Here is a 13282-nt window from a genome sequence, read left to right on the forward strand (position 1 = left end):
TAGCATAGACTCCATTAAGCATACAACATGTTCCATACAATTACATATAATATGATAGATTGGCACTTGAGTTATGAAACATATAGTGAGCTCTATCATCACACATCGGATACACAGAATGATGTGTGCTCGTAATCATGATTTTAATTACAAGACACTAATTTCCCGATCATTTAATTTCAGTATCGTTTCAAGTTGGAATTCAAAATGAAATTGTGAGTAATGGAAAATAGGTTGAATGAAAACAACAAAGAAGGTTTTAGAAGGATGACTTGTACAAATTAAACACTTAGAAAAGAACCAACGATATAAATGATCGTGACCTAATTTCTATATAGTGAAATAACATACAAGTCTTTGAAGAAGAAGTAAACTGTGACTCACTATTTAGCAAAATAGGAACCAATGGTATGTTAGAACACCACACTTTAGAACAAAGAAAGGATGGAAGTGATAAGTTCAAAAAAGAAAGGGTTTGACGCCACAAGGAGAACCTTGATAAGTCCAAGTAAGTTAGACCAAGAACAAAGAGATAGAATTCTCACACAAAACTCAGAAAAATTTAATTGCTATCAAAGTTTTGTTTATAAGAAATTTATAGGCACTTTTGTGATTGTTCAAATGCCTATGTGAGACTTTTCATATTCAGCCATTAACTAGTATTATTACAAGTAATAATTTCATTTTAACTATTGTAAGGAAGCTAATGAGTCATGTATCTTCATTGGAATCTGATGTAGTTGAAAAGTCATGTCAATTCTCCTTAATGAAGACTTAAAGTATCTTTAATGTGTTTGATTGATGTCCCTTCAGCTCCGTTGTAACCACAGGATAAAAGCTTATGTAACATCCTCTTAAATGGCACCATAATGAAGACTTAAGACTCCAAAAGCGTTCAGACTTGAAGAGTCCCTTTTGGTCCATTAAACAGCCTTCTTAATGTTCTTTTAAATGCTTTGAAACTGTCCAACTTTGAAGAGTCTTTAATCATATGAAAAGTCACCTACAAAATAGATATTTAAGATTTAATAATAACTTAAAACACTAATAAAAATAGCATATTTAAAAACTCTAATGCACACACATTAAATGAACATGCAACTTAAACCATACTTGAAGTAAATTAACAAATGAGATGATTTAATGCATGACTTATTAAATATGAAAAACACATAACGAAAGTCTTAAATGATGCTAATGTATTAATGCAAAGCATTAACTAAAGACACATTCAATAAATAAGAAACATAATACACATTTTTAAAAGATGTAGATGTAGTAATGCAAAACATTAAATAAAGATGCATTTAACAAACAAAGCACATAATGAAGTAGATCATTAAACAAAGATGCATTTAACAAACAAAACACTTAATTAAAAATTGAAGAGTTTGTTCAAACTAACCAAAATTGAAGAGTTTGTTCAAACTAATCAAACTATCACATGCAACACATTGCATGAAATTGGATCGTTATCTTGAGTCCAATAAAAATTGGACTTCTCATGCTTGGCCCCAAACTTGCTGAATTAACCCTAACATCGCCTCTTTGAGCTTTTTGGATCTAGCCTGAGTCATAGGCCAAACAAGAATTTCAATTGGATTTCTTCTTGAATTCTCATCATCTTTCAACCCGATTGGTATGACATAGACGACTTTAATTTTGTTCTAATTGATTATTCATCAGATGTTGCCATGCATGCATCATCCTCTCCCTCTTCAAAACGATTTATCCTCAAATTGTCACCTGCATCATAAGGAGATAAATCAAATACATTAAAGCTAGCACTAATGTTGAACTCACTTGGTAGGTCTAGCTTATATGAGTTTTCATTTATCCTTTGTATAACTTGGAAAGGTCCGTCTCCTCTTGGAAGGAGTTTTGACCATCGCTGGGCTAGAAATCTTCCTTTACGCATATGCACCCAAACCTGATCTTCGGGTTCAAACAAAATTTTCTTGCAGCCTTGTTTGCCTTCATCTTATATTGCTTAGTTCTTCTCTCGATATTGTCTTTCACCTTTTAATGCAATTCCTTAACAAATTCTGCTTTCTTTTTACCATTTAAATTAACAATCTCATTAGAGGGTAAAGGCAATAAATATAAAGGTGTAAGAGGATTAAAACCATATGCAACCTCAAATGGTGAAAACTTCGTAGCAGAATGAATAGTGTGGTTATAAGCAAACTCAACATGGGGTAGACAATCTTCCCACGTCTTCAAGTTCCTTTGTATGATCCCTCTCAACAATGTAGACAAAGTGTAACGCCCCAAATTTGGGCCTAGAAGTATTAGGTCTTGAGCGAGAGAGCAGTTGGGAAGCTGCTCATAAATATTTAATTGTGCAAGGAAGTGACACAATTGTGTGTTTTGCTTAGTGGTTGTATGCTCTGGAAGTGTCTGGAAAGTCATGAGTTTAAGCCCTGGCTTCAACAAAAATTTGGTTTTTGAGGATAAAACCCCTATCTTTGGCCAGTAGGGTTCTAAGTTTATTTTGGTAAAGTATGACATAAAAAGCCTATTGGTCTAGTGGATAGTGGCGTGTGGAGTGTGCTAGTGGTCTGAGGTTCGAATCCTTGCTTGTACAAATGGATATTATTTTTACTATTGGCTATGGGAGGTAGTAGTGTTTGACTGAAACACTGCAGAATGGACTGGAGTTTGAATTGGTCATAGAGGGATTGTATGAGGGAGTTGATGAGAGATATGAAGAGGGATTTTAGGAGGAAATAAAGGGGTTTTGAAGTGGAAGGGAGTTGGTGCCGAATTTGAATGTTGGCACAAGAAGAATTCGATTTTGGTACTCCCTCTCCTCATTTTTTTGGTTCCTATCAATTGTTTGGGGTTCCTTTCACTCTGGGTTTTGGATGGCTGAATATTGTTTTTCTCTCCCTCTCTATCTTATGGTTTTGGGAATTTCCTTTTGTGTCTTTGCTTATTCTCTACTCCTCTCTCTTTTCTTCTGGCACTTTTTCTCTTTTCCCATACCCTCCGGTCAGGCACTTTTCTGTTGTTTGTTGTTCTCCTTGGCTGAATGTTCCCTCTACTCCCCTCTCTCATATTCTTCGGCTTTTAACTCCTAGTGCTTGACCGATTCTCTTCTTATCTTCTCTCTTTCAATCATAATACATGGTTGAATACTCCTGCCTCTCTTATCCTCACTGTGTTGACTCTCCTTTCGTTGCTATCTGCCGTTTCTGTGGTCATTCTTTTCACCAGTTTTGCATGGGTAAGTCTGGCTCTTGTTTTAAGTGCACATTATTATTCTTTCCTTTTTGTTTATCTATCGTGTTGATAGTCCCCAACTAATGTATTCTTTTCTACCGATGCTTGCTAGGGGTGGTTTGTGCTAAGCCTCTGCCTTTGTCACATGGGGTGATCATTGTGGAAATAGAACGACTACTTCCCTTCTCTAGAGACGGTTTTACTATTCGGTGAGTGGTTTACACTTGGTTCAAATGGTTGTCCGAACAGTATGATCAAGGTTAATAGATTTGGTTGGTATACAGATAATAATCGAAGAAGGGGGAAGATTATTCTTGATCAACAGTTTAGGTATGTAGGGGCTTGGGGGTTCAAAACAAGGTATGTGACAATTGATCTTTTGGATTAGTATTATGGAAAGGCGTAGTATTAATTTATTTACCTTGAGACTAATGGAATGGTTGTGGTTTGGATCAAGGTTTAGAATACTCAAGGGGCTACGTGCGTGCTTTTGTAAACAGGTGTGTAAGACACTGCCATTACCATAAATCGGCAATAGCCGAAAAATAGGACCAGTTGATGCCACATGGGCGTGTGATCACTCGTGTGGTAACCCCAAACGCATAAACGTGTGTACTAAATTTCGAAAGGCCACCATGGGCGATACCATGCACTTAGGCCTTTTTGGGCCATGTTGGGCCGAAATAGGCTCTGTGGGCCCTACACGGGCTTGTGGGCCCACGCGGGTAAATCGCACGGACACGTGGAGATTTTTAGGCCAAATTGTGTAGTTCGCACAATCAAGGCTATTTTTGGGCTTCGTGGGCCACACAGGCGTGTAGGCCCATATGGGCCGCATTATGGGCTTTGGGCCCATTTTCACTGTTTGATTGTTAAGGTTTAAAAGGTCGCCCGAGACGACTATGACCTTCTGTTGGGTCGATAAGCGTACCTGAACCCTTATGTGATAAAATGATGATTTTGCCCTAAGGTGATAAAATGACGATTTTGCCCTTATGTGATAAAATAACGATTTTGCCCTTATATGATAAAATGACCGAAATACCCCCATAGGGTAAAATGATCGAAATACCCCCATAAGGTAAAATGACCAAAATACCCCCATAGGGTAAAATGATCGAAATACCGCTATAAGGTAAAATGACTATAATACCCGTGTAGGGTAAAATGACTGAAATACCCCTGTAGGGTAAAATGACTGTAATACCCCGGTAAGGTAAAATGACAGATTTGTTCCACGATGTGTATGACTATATTTGAGCATGCGATGTTATATGTATGTTGCATCCATGTATATTATTATGTTGCATTGCATGGGGTGGCATATATGATTTTGGAGGAAGTGTACTGTACTGATATGGTCGCACGGGTCGCGCAAGACGACTGTGGACCTACCGATGGCTTTAAGCTTACTATACTGGCAACTTTGCTACAATACTATTTAGTACCGTAACCGGTGCTACTTGGTGTGTAGGGATGGGTGGGTCGATTTTATCCCTACATGGTGTGTAGGGTTGGTACGGATATGGTGTGTAGAGGCTGGATTGGGTAGGATTTTCTGTTTGCATACTGGACTGATTACTGTTACTGTATTGATCATGGTTACTGCTCTGATTACTATTACTGAAATGGGCTAAAGCCTAGACTGCTACTATTACTGAAATAGGTTAAGGCCCAGAATGTATTTGCTCTCTATATGTTTTTCTTTTTGTTATTATAGGATTACACACTGAGTTTTCGTAAACTCACCCAACTGTATTAATTGTACAGGCAATCCTTAGGCAGATCGGTGCTGCGAGGGACTCGGAGGTGGACACACAACAACTTACGCTTCCGAATTTATCTTTTAACTTATAAGTAGGTTTATTTGGATATTTTTATGTAAAAGGCCTCTTTAAGTTTTAGTCTTTAATTTGGGATTTTATTATTTTATTATGATATATACCTGCTAGTGTAAAATGCGGGTTTTCAAAAGATATGCATGATTTACCAAAATACCACGAATACGCAAAACCGTTTTAGAAGCTTCCCCAATAAACAAGATTTTGGAATTAATAACGTTTTAAAGTAAATACTTTTTGATAGTGACGCAAGTTTTAAAATTATTTTTTAGATCACACAAAGAGGCTAAATAAACATTGGGCTTTTCAAACGTTATCACGTTTTATGAAAAACACTTCAATGTGACATCGCCAGATTCGGCCATAACGTCCAGGCTGGGTTTGGGGTGTTACACAAAGTTCGATTAACTACTTCAGTTTGTCCATCCATTTGTGGATGACAATTAGTTGAGAACATCAGCTTTGTGCCTAACCTACTCCACTAGGTTTTCCAGAAGTAACTCAAAAACTTAGCATCTCGATCTGAAACTATATTTCTTGGAATTCCATGCAATCGAACTACCTCCCTGAAAAACAAATTTGATATTTGCATAGCATCATCAGTGTTGTGGCAAGGTATGAAGTGTGCCATTTTTAAAATCTATCAACCACCACAAAAATAAAATCTTTAACATTTTTCAATCTAGGAAGTCCTAACACAAAGTCCATCGATAAATCAACCCAAGGTTCCATAGGTATGGGTAAGGGTGTATACAAACCATGAGCTTTAAGTCTAAACTTAGCCTTTCTGCACGTGATACACCTTCCACAAATTCTTTCAACATCTTGTCTCATATGTGGCCAAAAGAAATGTTCTTGCAACACATCTAAAGTTTTGATCACGTCAAACTGACTCATAAGTGCTCCTCTATTCCTTCCTTCAAAAATAGCTCATGAACGGACCCCCGTGGAACATAAAGCTCGTTTTCAGAGTTGATAACAGAGTATACCTACCTAACAACGCATCAACAACAATGTTTGCTTTACCTTGTTGGTACTTGATGACATAGGGAAAAGTTTCAAGAAACTCTACCCATTTCGTGTGTCGTTTTTTCAACTTATGCTGCCCCTTCAAATACTTCAATGACTCATGATTAGTGTGAATAATGAATTCTTTTGGCCAACAATAATGTTTCCATGTTTCTGACGCTCGTACTAAGGCATACATTTCTTTGTCATAAATCGGGTAATCCAAAGTAGCACCATTTAACTTCTCGCTAAAGTATGCCACAGGACGTCCTGATTGTATCAACACATCACCAATGCCTAAACCTGAAGCATCACACTCAACTTCAAAGGTTTTAGTAAAATCAAGTAAAGCTAATAATAGAGCATTGGTGAGTCGTTCTTTTATCAAATTAAAGGAATAATGGAGCATTGGTGAGTCGTTCTTTTATCAAATTAAATGACTTTTTTTGCTCATCTCCCCATTGGAGGTTTGAATTCTTTTTAATGATTCCAATTAAAGGTGAGTCCAAAATACTAAAATTCTTAACAAACCTTTGATATAAGCTAGCTAGTCCATGAAAACTTCTAACTTGACTTGCACTTGTCGGTCCTGGCCAGTCTCGGATAGCACTCACCTTTTCTTGATCAACTTTGAGGCATTTAGAAGTCACTACGAAACCTAAGAAAACAAGTTTTTTAGTAAAAAATGAGCATTTCATAAAATTAGCTAATAAATTCTTCTTGCGTAAAACCTCTAAAATTGAACCTAAGTGCTGCACATGATCATTTAAATTCTTACTATAAATCAAACTATCATCAAAATAAACAACATAGAATTTACCAATGAAGTGTCGCAACACATGATTCATCAACCTCATGAAAGTGCTTGGTGCGTTAGTTAGGCCAAATGGCATGACTAACCCCTTATACAAACCATATTTCATTTTGAAGGCTATCTTCCACCCATTGCCTTCTCACATTTGAATCTAGTGGTAACCCCTCTTCAAATCAATCTTTGAAAAAATGCGCGAACCTGTGACAGCCCAAAATTAACCCTAGTCGGGAAGTGGTTTCGGGACCGCTAAACCGAGTCACCGAAAGGTTTAAATGTGATGTTTATTGTCTAGAATATGTAATCAGGAATGTGTGAAAATTTCAAGCTTCGATTTAGTCGATTGCATGTGAATTTAGTCAATAGGACTTATATGAGAAAATTTTAAAATGTGATAGGTCAATGCATGAGGACCTATTAGTGCATGTGGAAGAAAAAGGGGACTTGCATGTCAAATTCCCCCTCCCTAATATGTAGTGGCCGGCCATGCTATGGGTGGAAACATGTTGGGAACATGTTGGCCTAGTGAGGTATGTAGGATAAAATATAATAAGAAGTATGGGGAAATAAAGAAATGGAAAAAGGAAAGGATGGGTGGTAATTGTTTCTTTCCTCCCCTTTTGCCGTGAAAGTAAGAAGGAAAAACAAAAAAAAAAAGTGTCCATCTTTCTTCATTTCCCCTTGGCCGAATGTTCTAAAGAAGAAAGAAAAAATTTGTTCATCTTTTATCATCCTTGGCCGAAAATGCTAAGAAGAAGGGGAAGGGGAAGTAAGACATTCGGCCACTCCTTCTAGTCTTGAATAAGGTATGTAATGCATGGTAGCTTTTGGAAATTGTTGAATGTATTAAGCTAGTTACTAAGTCCCTTACTTAGCCCATGTTCAAATCTTGAATATTGTTGGTAACATGAGCAATCGGTCATTTTAAGTCACTATTAAGGTAAGGAAGTATGTACTAGCTTTTGAAATTTTAGTTGATATTGAGTGAGTTATCAAGTGATTTTTGTAAACCATGTTGAAATTTCGATTTTGGGGGTGAGTATGGTTTTCGGCTATAAAAGATTAATAAGGGTGATGATTGTGTTTCATGCTAAACTTAAATGAATAATGGTAGTTGCTCACATCTTGATATCTATGAGTTTCTTTCTTGGTTCTACCATAGACCCCCAAAGTATATGTTTATCGGGTGTTGTTGGAGGTTTATGATAGAAGCTAATGAGTGAGAGTTTGATAGGTACCATGAGGTTAAACTTCATGAGATTGTAAGCTTGTAAGTTGGATGATGAAATTCATGCTTTGTGAAGGTAAAAGGAGTAGAAGGAGCATTCGACCATGAAGAAAAAAAAAGAGAGCAAAGGGGGAAATTTATGATGAATTAAGTGTTAAATGGAATGAAAATGATGTTATATGGGGGTATGTATATTCGGCCATATGAGTGAATACATAGATGATGTTAAATTTGGTTATGTATAATGGGCCATATAGAGTACACATGGTGATATTAACCTTAATTCTTTATAATTGATCAAGTGGATGATGTTGGTTTATATGGTCGAATTTGAATTATGAATATGTACCTTGAAATAGAATGTTGCCGTATGCTTCTTTTGATATGAAACTATTAATGTTACGGGATATAAATAACTAGCAAGGTAATTAAACTAGTTGATTTATTTATTTAAGCTCAAGAACCTAAAGGAGAGGCGTCCAACAAGGGGAAATCGAAGGTCATCGAGTAGCCGACTCGGAATTATTTTACCCAACATAAAGTAAGTCATTAAGCATGTAGTTGGTATTATTTCAAATGGTCATAATGTTTATGTATTGATGCTGAATGGAATGAATAAATATACATATATATATGCATGTACGTATGTGATGATGAAATTGTTGAATGAAAGAAAAGAGGTAAGATGTACTGAGTTGTTGATCTCGGCACTAAACGTGCGGGATAACCATTTATGACCATGAGATTGGCGCTAAGTGCGCGGGAATTAAATTGTACAGCACTAAGTGTGCGATTTGACTATGTTGCACTAAGTGTGCGAAATGAATATGATGCACTAAGTGTGCGAATTGACCATGCGGCACTAAGTGTGCGAGTTTGACTATGTAGCACTAAGTGTGCGATTTGATTACGTAGCACTAAGTGTGCGAGTTGATTATATAGCACTGAGTGTGCGGACTCAATATACATTCGTGAATCATTATGGACACTACGGCTGCGACACTATTGAGTCGATCGCGGACAGCGGATCGGGTAAGTGTCTTGAGTACATGGCTAATAGGTGCTATGCTTATACTTGGTGTTGAGCTCGGTAAGTTTGAACCTATGTGACAAATATACTTGAAGTCACGTACATAAAATTTATCGTAGGATGGGTGAAAGGCCGTTTAGTCGTTTGATTGTAACGAAAATAAATTGATTTATGAAAATGCTTCAATGTCCTATTGATGAGTATATGGAACGTGAATGCATGAATTGATATGAAATTGAATCGATAGGTTGGAGGAACTATGGTATGGTTCGGAATGGATGGAGTAATTAGCCTCGTTCCATTTTGTTTTCTCTTGTGATAATGTTATTGATGGATGGTAGTGCATAGCTTATGACTTACTGAGTTATAAACTCACTCGGTGTTTCCTTGTCACCCATTATAGGTTGCTTGAACTCATCTATTTTTGCGGGGTCAGGCCGTCATCGAAGTCATCACACCGGATAGCAAGTTTTGGTACTTTCTTCTTAGTTGGCTTAGAAGAACATTTTGGCATGTATAAGCTAGTACGTTGTGTTTGAATTATGGCATGTAAACTTTAAGCCATGCGAAAATGGCACGAATGTTCGATTGAGTTGGATCAAGGGTAGGCATGAAATGGACCTAGTTACTTTCGTAACAGATGCTGGCAGCAGCAGTGTCATGAGATTGAAAAATCACTAAAAATAGTAGGAGTGGAATTAATTGATGAATAAATTATGTAATCGAAGCTAGATGAGTCTGTTTTCATGAGGAAGTAACGAAAAGATCATATGGGCAGTATATTAAGAGATAATCAGATTTTTGTGGGACAGGGCCAGAACGGTTTCTGGATTCCCTGCTCCGACTTTGGAAATTCATTATAAATTAACCAGAGATAATTAGGGGTCGTACCATATATGTACAGATTCCTCTCTGAGTCTAGTTTTCATAGAAACAAACGGCATCAGTATTGAAGCCCCGTGCAGGGAGATATCCAAGTCGTAATGGGAAAATGTCAGTGTAGTCGACCCCTGCAACTTGGGAGACTTTGACTAATAAACTGTACTAATTGGCCCGACCAAAAATTCTGGAAAAAAATACATAGATGGGCACATGAGTCTAGTTTCTGGGAAAAATTACGAAACTGATTTTCGAGTTACGAAACTCAAGATATGATTTTTAAAACGACTAGTACACAGATTGGGCAGTGTCTGGAAAATAAATTTTGTAAGGGGTTAAAGTCAGTTAACACCTCGTGTTCGACTCCGGTGTCGGTTTCGGGTTCGGGGTGTTACAGAACCACTAAGCCAGGGTATCGGATGCCTATATTTAGTAGTTATCTTATTGATAGCTCGACAATAGGCACATATACGCCGTGTACCATCTTTCTTTGGAACCAGCAACATAGGTACGACATAAGGACTTAGACTCTCACGAATGTAACCGTTCTCTATTAATGCTTCAACTTGTCTTTACAACTCCTTACTTTCTTCAGGATTGCTTCGATATACCGGTTGATTTGGTATAATGGTACTGGGAATAATGTCAATTTGGTGCTCAATTCCTCAAAGGAGTGGTAATCTATTCGGCACATCATCAGGAAAGACATCTTGGAATTCCTGTAACAATGAAACAATAGAAGATGGCAAAGCCTCATCGAGTTTGTTAGTATTAACAAGGCTTCCATATACACAAGTACAAGCAGTGGATGTCTAAGAACTAAAGTTCTCTTAATCTCTTTCTCATTGACATAAAAACTCACTTTTTCAGTTTTTTTCTCCTTTTTTTCCTTGATTACTTTTGATTTTACCTTAAACTCCTTTTTCTTTTTATTTCTCTTTCCTTTTTCTTTTTATTGCTCTTTTCTTTTTCTTTTGATTTTGTTTTTTCACTCTTTTCTTTCAAATGAATCTAATCTTCGTAGACTTGCTTTGGTGTCATTGGGGCTAAGGTAATAGCTTTCTCATTGTGCTTGAATGAATAGCGGTTAGTGTAGCCATTGTGCACCATTCGTCGATTGTATTGCTAAGGCCTCCCTAGCAAAAAATGTCCAGTATACATGGAAACAACATCACAAAACACTTCATCGCCATACTTGGCAATGGAAAAAGGAACTACAACTTGCTTGGTCAACTTGATCTCCCTACCATCGTTCAACCATTGCAACTTATATGGCTGAGGATGTTTAAGTGTTGGCAATCCAAGTTTTTCCACTATTGCATTACTTGCGACATTAGTGAAACTCCCACCATCAATGATTACACTACATACTTTTCCTTGAACATGGCATCGGGTGTGAAAAATGTTTTCCCATTACTGTTCATCTTTCGAGACATGAATATTCAAACTCCTTTTTACCACAGGATGTTCACCACAAACAGCATATTCAGTTTCATTTGTATCATCTAGTGGCGGTAAAGACTCATCATCAGATTCATCTCCAGTCTCAATTTCTCTATTGTCTCTAAGGACCGTCGTACTTCGATTGGGACAATTGCTAGCAATATGCCCTCGACCTAGACACTTGAAGCACTTGACATCTTGCAAACAATTTTGCTTCATTTTTGCCTTTCCTTTATATACAACGTCACTTGGCTTTTGGAATTTGGGTGGTCTGGATTTGTCTTTTTTCTAGCATGGTTACATCCATTTTAAAAGATGTTTGGCCCCATTTTAAAGCAGAACCACTATTGCATGCCATTCGAAACAATCCTTTCTTATTGAGTTGCCGCTGAATTTTTATGGCCATATGAACATTATCAGTCAATTCAAGAAAATGTTATAGTTCAACAACATTAACTATATTTCTCAATTTAAGCCGGACAAACACCTCGCCATGGTAGCCTCTCAGTCTTCAACAACATTGGCTTGGATCATGGGTATCTTTATCTCCTTGAAATAATCTTCCACTGTAATATCCTGAATTAGGGCTTAATCGGAATAGTGGTTTCGTGACCACAAATCCGAGATAGAAATAATTATTTTATAATTAGTTTGATGATTATGATATGATTGCATGATTTTGTGAAAATTTCGTGATGAAATTCTATGCCTAAAGTGCTTAATTGAAAGTAGGGACTAAATCGAATAAGCTGTAAAACTTGCATTCTAGAAGTTTTTAGTATGAAATTGTTTTGGAATATTAATGAGGAGGTCTTAAATAGCAATTTGACCAATTTTAAGTTCATGGACAAAATTAGGACATGGAAGGAATTTTTGGAAAGTTTAGTAGTAAGGGTATTTGGTCATTTAGTTATTAAAATGAATTAAAAACAAAATTAAAAGCCAATTTTTGTCCATCTTCTTCATTAGGCCGACATTTCAAGGGTTCTCCATAGCTAGGGTTTGTTTCAAGCTTCCAAGCCCCGTTTTTAATGTTTTTTACGTTTTTGGAATCCCGGTAGCTCGATTAAGCTTATGTTAGCAATAATTCAACCTAGGGTTTATATTTGGAAAAATACCCATAGGTGAAATTTATGTATTTTGATGTTTTATGATAGAATATGAGGTTTTAAATTATGTTAGACAACTTGTGCTACTCGGTTTTGAGTGAAAACGAGTAAAAGGGTTTAATCGGCAAAAATACCTAATAGTCACAAGTATATGTTAGAGAGAGAATTTGATGTTTCCATAGAAGGGAAAAGTGATCAGCATGTTATAAAACATAAGAATAAGGAATAAAGTTTAATTCCCGAGCCTAGGGGAAAAAGTGTAATTATGCAAAAGTTTAGGGGCAAAAGTGTAATTTTTCTAAAGTTCGTATTAAATGCTGTTTTGATGAATGTGTGTATTAAATAAGATTAATTTGGCATTATAGATCAAGAGAAACGAGATTCAAGTCGTGATCGAGGAAAAGAAAAGATTATGGACTAAATTGCAAAATCTTTATATTTTGGTACCAAGGTAAGTTCATGTGTAAATGTAGTAACATAATTGTCATTTTAAGCAATTTAATGTTGTTTATATGATATGATGCTGATTATTATCATGAAATATTATGCTTTGTGGTTATTGTTGAATAATATGTAATTATGTGAATTACTGGATGAGTATGAACTATCATCGAGTATCGGTTCCAATATTCCGTGGAAGACGGCAAAGATGCGAGATCGAGGAAAAAAAGCCCGTTTGAACCTCAGGAATAGATTAGGATACAAGTG

This window comes from Gossypium hirsutum, chromosome A10 (genome assembly GCF_007990345.1).
Source record: "Gossypium hirsutum isolate 1008001.06 chromosome A10, Gossypium_hirsutum_v2.1, whole genome shotgun sequence".
Taxonomy (NCBI): Eukaryota; Viridiplantae; Streptophyta; class Magnoliopsida; order Malvales; family Malvaceae; genus Gossypium; species Gossypium hirsutum.